This window comes from Halictus rubicundus, chromosome 12, assembly GCF_050948215.1.
Source record: "Halictus rubicundus isolate RS-2024b chromosome 12, iyHalRubi1_principal, whole genome shotgun sequence".
NCBI classification, from domain to species: Eukaryota; Metazoa; Arthropoda; class Insecta; order Hymenoptera; family Halictidae; genus Halictus; species Halictus rubicundus.
This window is the reverse complement of record NC_135160.1, coordinates 8,630,914-8,637,818: the sequence shown is the minus strand read 5'-3', so window position 1 is coordinate 8,637,818 and position 6,905 is coordinate 8,630,914.

The following is a 6,905-nucleotide window of genomic DNA, read 5'->3' as shown; positions in this document are numbered from 1 at the left end:
TCTCTCTCCGCGTTTGCGATTCTTTTGTTGTCGAAACGCGAAAGGAAAGGGAGACACGCACACACACACACATAGAGAGAGAGAGAGAGAGAGAGAGAGAGAGAGAGAGAGAGAGAGAAAGAGAGAGAGAGAGGGAGAGAGGGTCGGACGGAAAAAATGGAAAACAGCCGAGAGAAAAATACGGTGTCGGGCGTTGTTGCGCGTGTTGCCGGCCTGCCGCGCGTGTTGGACATTCACATACGCTTAGCGAAACAATTAGACGATTTTATCGCGGCGAACCGGCCGCAACCGGTGCATTCTGTCCCCTTGGCGAACCGGTGAGCCCCCAAGCGAACCGGAAGCTGCGTATATATACCACCGACACAGGAGGATATAGAGGGTCCCCCCTTTATGGTCCCCTTTGCCCCGTTCCGACCCCCCTAGCGTGTTCGCGAGCGTTTCCGGTGACGCTCATTAACGCCCGCCACGGATTTGTTATTCGTAATTGCGTACGGTTAATTCGATTTTCACGGATTTACCGCGTCACTTTCTCCCTTTCCTCCCCTCTCTCCCTCTCTCTCTCTCTCTCACCCGGTTTTTCTTGTCGGAGATTATCACGGTTATGTTCTTTCTACTGGCCAGTGGTAGAATTCAATTTTTTATTCGCAGTTCGTACGAGTCAGAGGCTCTGCGCGCAGATAAGATCGGCCGCGAATTGTTCTGAAATATGACGTGTCGCGTAATAACGCTAAATGGATGGAATTGCGGCTGTGTGCGACCCCGCCTGCCGCCAGGTGAAACGAGCTCGAACCGCAGGTAGGAACTGTGCGGGCTGCTCTGTTGTAGCTGAATCGCAATTTGCTTTGGCTTTCATTTTGTTGAACGCGTTGGAGATCTCGTCGGTTTCCTTTTAGTTGCAGCAATTTTAATTTTCGATTGATTCGAGGACGGATCTCGGTTTGTTTGTGACTTTCGATATCTAACACATTGATTGCTACGAGAATTTTATGCATTCCTCGCGAGTTTCAACTATTTCATTTATTGAAGCAATCAGTGTTATTTTACGGAACACTGAAGGGGTTGAAGAGCGTTTGTGTGACCGATGCTGGACGAATACGTCCTCGTGTCTGTGCGGACAGTATAGATCGGTATTGAATCGTGGATCTGGCGATCGAATGGATCGGGGGGGACGGGGACAACTTAATCGATCGTTGAGGGACCGTGGTTTTACACGGTCCTGGGGTTTTTACGAGCGATGGAGGCGGAACCGCGGCGATCTCCGGTTCTGTTCTCGGATGTGTCGCGTCAATTAAGGTGTTCAGGTGATACACAGGCCCCCAGGAATCTAACCAGGGGAACGGAATCCTCTTGGCGCCAGGTAAACTCATCGGGAATCGTCCCACGCGATGGGACACGGACCGGGGCCCCGAGGAACAGGTACCACCGACCAGCTAATTTTCGTGGTGCAACAACGCCCGGTTCCCCTTTCTCTATTCTACTGACACGCACGGGATCTTCGTCGCCTTCGTTCGTCCGTCTTCTTTTGTGAATGAAAGACTCCCCGGGGGCTGGAGCGATGCTTCGATCGCATCGGCGCGGCGCGACGCCCGAACGGAAATCCAGCCGAGAAACCACGGTCCATTGACTGGACAAGGAAAAAAAGGGAGAGCAGGACTCCAGGACCGGTCGAAATCTCTGAATGAGTGTAATCTCGTCGCCCCCGGGCGAGGGAAGAGGAAAAACGAGCATCCTAGACCAGCGTCTCTCAATCCCTCCCTGCAGTCTCCCAGGATTTTATAGAATTTTGTTTTGTGGACGTCTTCATATTTTCTTTCTCTCCTCCCCCCTCCCCCCCACACGCTCACTGATATTCTTGAAAGTAACATTTTTGTAATAGTTGCACTCTTGTACCACTCTTTGCATTCCTCCACTTTTTAAACTACTGCACTATTTTAATTCCCGTACTTTCTACACTCTTTTCACTTCCATAGTCCTACACTCTTTGCACTCCTACAGTCCTACTCTCTTTGCACTCCAGCACTCCTTGCACCCCTATGGCCTTACACTCTTTGCACTCTAGCACTCTTTGCACTGTAGCACTCTTTGCACTCTAGCACTCTTTGCACTCTTTGCACTCTTTGTACTCTTTACACTCTTTACACTCTTGCACTCTTGCACTCTTTGCACTCGTACACCCTCTTTTCGTTCAATCAAGAATAACCCTGAGGGAGTTTACCACGAAAATGAAGACATTGGTGCAAAAACCAGCTCCAGTTTTTGGTAACAATTACTCTCGTTGAGGTTCAAAATATTTTCATATTCTATTGTTGAATAAAATGATGCAAGATTTTAGAAGAATTTTCGACCGAGTTGTGGTCTTCTGAATCGCAGTTTATTGAGGAGGATGAGGAAGACTGAGAGCGTTCGAGAGAGATAGAGACGGTTCGAGGGAGACCGAAAGATTTTGAGAGACGCTGATCGTAGAAAGAGAGACACGGGAAGAAGCAACGATAGAAACAGGGACGTTTCGTGCGAATGTACGGTCGGTTAGGCGTGTGTGTTGGCCGCACGGGTGGACGAGGGTGTTCATCTAAGCGGCATTCCGCGGCGTGGCTTGACCAGAACGAAATTACAAGAAATGAAATGACACACCCGCCGCGGATTATCTCTCGAAAACGACTTATTAAGGCCCGGGGAAGCTGGACGATCGCACACAATCACACATCCTCGTGTCCCTGGCACGTCAGTGTGCACACAGTGCAATTACGATCCTTCGTTCTCGCTTCTCTCCTCTCTCTCTTTCTCTCTCCACCCTTTCTCGTATCCCGTTGTCGTCGTCGTCGTCGTCGTCGTCGTTCCGCAAGAAATCCACGAGATCCCGCCGCCGCCCAGGTCCGATGATATGTAATTTCGATAATCAATCGCATGAACGTCGTTTAATTTTTATAATAACCCACGCCGCCCCTATATCTCGCATGGGAACCGTGCATTCGGTCCGTCCTCTCGGTGCAATCAAATCGGTTCGCTCTCGCCAAGCAAATAAAACGAGACCGGCGAAATGATCGGTATCGATTCGCGGATACGATTCGTTCTGGGATTTCTACGAACGTGCGATATGTCTGGTGGAACTATCCGGTGGATAATGATGCGTCTAACGTCGCCGAGTCTCTCGCGATTCGTTCGTTTTGCTCTTTAAATTCTGAGCGAGACGCGGGCGTTCCCAGAAATTGTTGGGCTGATGGTGGTCTAACATGTCCAATTGCTATGTCTTGGATGCATATGGGTGGTATTAGTACTAGGCTTAGAAATTGATTTCTATTGCGATTTATTGTGGTGAAGCAGAGGTTATTAGTTTTCAAAGAATGCGACTTCGGTTTCATAAAATTGTTTTGCTTCGAATTTGTTGGCATTTTTATGGTTTGCTAGTCAGTGTGCTAATAAAGGAGCTTATTATAATATAATAACATTATTGTAATATACACAGAACGTATGGATCGCTTATAATCCAAAGCATCGATTCAGAGTAACACTTAGAGGGTCTATTAAAATGTGTCGTGAACAAATGATGTCGCGCAGTTCGACAAAATTAATATAGAAGGTAGCCGAAGGTTCACATTCACTATACCAATCGATAAAATGGAGATCATGTCACCAGTGTGTCTTCAAAAAATTCTGGATTAAAATTATGAGACATTTGGTCTCCCTTAAAAAGTAGCGACGTTCACGAAAAACACGTTCGAGTAAAAATTGCATTATAAACAAACGACAGTACCAAAATTAATATAATTTATACAGGGCATAGCTGAAGGTCGTAAATCGAAGATCATGCCACTGGTACGTCAGGAAAAAAAAATTATTTCTGAGACCTAGTATGCTCGCGTTGAATCTTCGGAAATTCCTCGTCCAGCCGTTGCGTCACCGTCGCGACGTATATAATTTGACCGCGAAATTGCTCAGCATAAGCGACGTCTCTCGTCGACTATAGCCCAGCTGGAGACTATAGTGTTCCGTGTCCCATGGACGATCTCGCCGATCCCACGAGCAACGTTCGTCCGGGCCCGACTATCTAAACACGGAAATAATGACCGTGGCTTATCGCAGCCACGAAGGTGGTACAACTTCTAATTATGTTCGTGGCCCTTCGTCCTCCTGCACCCTCCTCCTCTCTCGCAGACCTCTTCTCGTCCTCTATCTGATCCGTCCGTCGGGAACGCCGATTTCCGAAAGCTTGAACCAACGTTTTCCCGATGCCTCGAACGGTCGAGTTGTTTCCTCTCTGGTCTCTTCACACTTTGTTGCACGGGGCTCGTTACTTATGGCGATTATGCTCGACCGACGAACGGGCCTTGATTAATAACGTCCGATTTACCGTGATTAACCTGGCGAGCCCCGGGTTGTACCTATCCGCCGGCGGTTTGCAGCTACAGAAACGATCTCGCTTATCGGGCACCGAGATCGAAGCCGAACAGGACCGCCTCGGGAAACGTTTCAATCCTGGATCCATCGCGAGCCGGGAACTGCAGAAAATTGCAGTCGATGCACCCTCTATCTGCGCACATGCAGCGACGGACATGATGGGACGTTCGGGGCGTTCGCAAAGTATTTCAACATCCCGGTACTCGGGAAATTGTTAATATTTGAGCTATGATATTTCGCCAAAAAAAACTGGTAAAGCTATAAATTCGGACTCGTTTTAAAGCTCGAAGCCTCTACTTTCGCAACCCACCATTCATTTTTATCTAGGATACTTGTGCACGGTATAGCAGATGAAAAACTGAGGACACGTTTTTGGTTGAAAATGCTACGAATTTTCTCAATGAATCTAATGCTGGTTTTAAGGTTGAATCTTCCCCTTTACAACGACTGCTTGAAACGTGATCTACGATTTTTTTCTCGGCTGTTTCATGGAATAAAGTTTGGTCGTGTGAGGCCTTCACGGTGAACCTTCACTTCAGAATTGCAACGAGGTCTGAAACGTAGGTTCGGCGGAATTTGTTCGTAACGAAACTGAGCGAACTTTCACCTAACCCAACAATTTTGCAAGAGACCACGTGGAACGGCAGCGACTGTCAACGCGGCTAGACGGGTTTCCAGGAATCGTCGGAAAACGAAGGAAAACGCGGTGTATTAGGCGATACTCGCGTGTCTAATGGAAAACTCTCGGTGGCGAAACGACGCGTTTAAAAACCGATTTGCGGTCCGGCGAGCCTGTGATTTCACTCGATAAATTAACGGACCGCTGTCAGCCGGGGTCGGTGATTACCACGGGGCTTCGGTGCGCGCTGCACTTTACCAATTTCCTCGATTACCGGCATGAAAAGCCCCTTAAGTGGCCGCCCATCGGCCTAACCGGAAGATTCGTGGCCCCGGCTCGGAACCCCGCTGAATTACTCGATCGTCCTCGAATTTCCTCACCTGTGGTCCCCCCCTTCCCTCTTTCTCTCTTTGTCACTGTCTCTCCCCCTCTCTTTCTCTCCCTCGGAGACGGTAATTTCGGTGACGAAACGGTTCGGAGGAAGCTTCAACCTGCGAGGAACGCCTCGACCTGCCGTCGATCGGGCCCAACAGGTGCAACACTCGAAAAAGGAATTTAACTTCCTGAAAATCCCACGAGAGCAAAGCAATTTAATAATAACGTTTACCTACTCGATCCCATGACTCGGAAATAAGCGTTCAGCAGATTTCTTTCTCGCGAATCGATGACAGTAAATATCCACAATTTTCCAAAAACCGGAAACGGTGCTAAAATCCTTTTTGCAGCCACAGTAGGCGCCCAGTTCTTACAAAATAAAAGTTGTTTGTATTAATTCCGATACGTAGTAACTAAATGGGAATTTATTTCTCCCTTCGGCGGGTTTATCCTTAATTTCTCTCAATCTTTTCACTATTTAAAATCGCTTATAAATGCACAAAACTCGCAATTATTACAGCGCAAATATATCGAAGAAAAACATTCCCGATCAGCTTCCGCCGTTCGGATGGACGCTTCAGCATGTTGCAGGGCAGTTCGAGTGCGAACGTGCTGTTAGACCAGCATATGATAGTTCATCTTTCCAGTGGATCCTTCAAAGTGAACGTTAGCAAAGCATAGCTCAGCTTTCCGCTGGATCCTCGGCTCCGTAATAACATGTCGTCGCGGAGGATGGATCGTGGTCAGTCAGATAAAGCCAACTGCTTTCGGGGCTTGAAGAATAAGTGGAAGAGAGGATCGGAGGATCGAGGGATCGAGAGGGAGCTGCAGGGGGAAAGAGAGAAGTGTGGAACACGAGGCTGCTGGAGGTGGAGAAGCAGAAGAAGGCACGTCGTGTGGGAGAGGCAGATGAGCAGCAAGGTAGAAGAGGAGGAGGAAGAGAAGGAGGAGGAGGAGGAGGAGGAGGAGAACGATTCAAATTAAATGCCGTTGAAACAAAAAATGATCGTGTAATGACAGCACCGGGGCCCTCCACCGGTGGCTCCGGCTATCTTTGAGCCGCGCTCGTTGTGAGAGAGAGGAAGGAGGACTGTGTGATTACCCATCGACCAATAGCCGTGCTCAGAGCGGCCATCATGGTCCAGGGAAGACGTGCAATCACGCGGTGAATCCAGCCTTGTGTCTTCCTCGCGAGGGCACGGGATGGATACCGTCTCCCGGAGGCACGCGTGAATCCTCCTTCGATCTTCTACCACGATGGATGATCGCTCCCCCGAAATCCCTCGATCGCATCGTGGAACGCGGTGCCCCGTAATAGGCATCGAATCGGTATCACAAAAAACGATTATTGCCAGACTGAGGATCCTTATGCAAAGCAAAAATTGTCTGCATCAATTGCAAGAAACAACAGCCATATAGAAGCTCACCACTTTTTTAAATCATCCCAATAAGTTGAAAAATGATTGTACTTTAAATTGTATCAATTAATTTTTGTCATGAATGTATAAAATCCGGT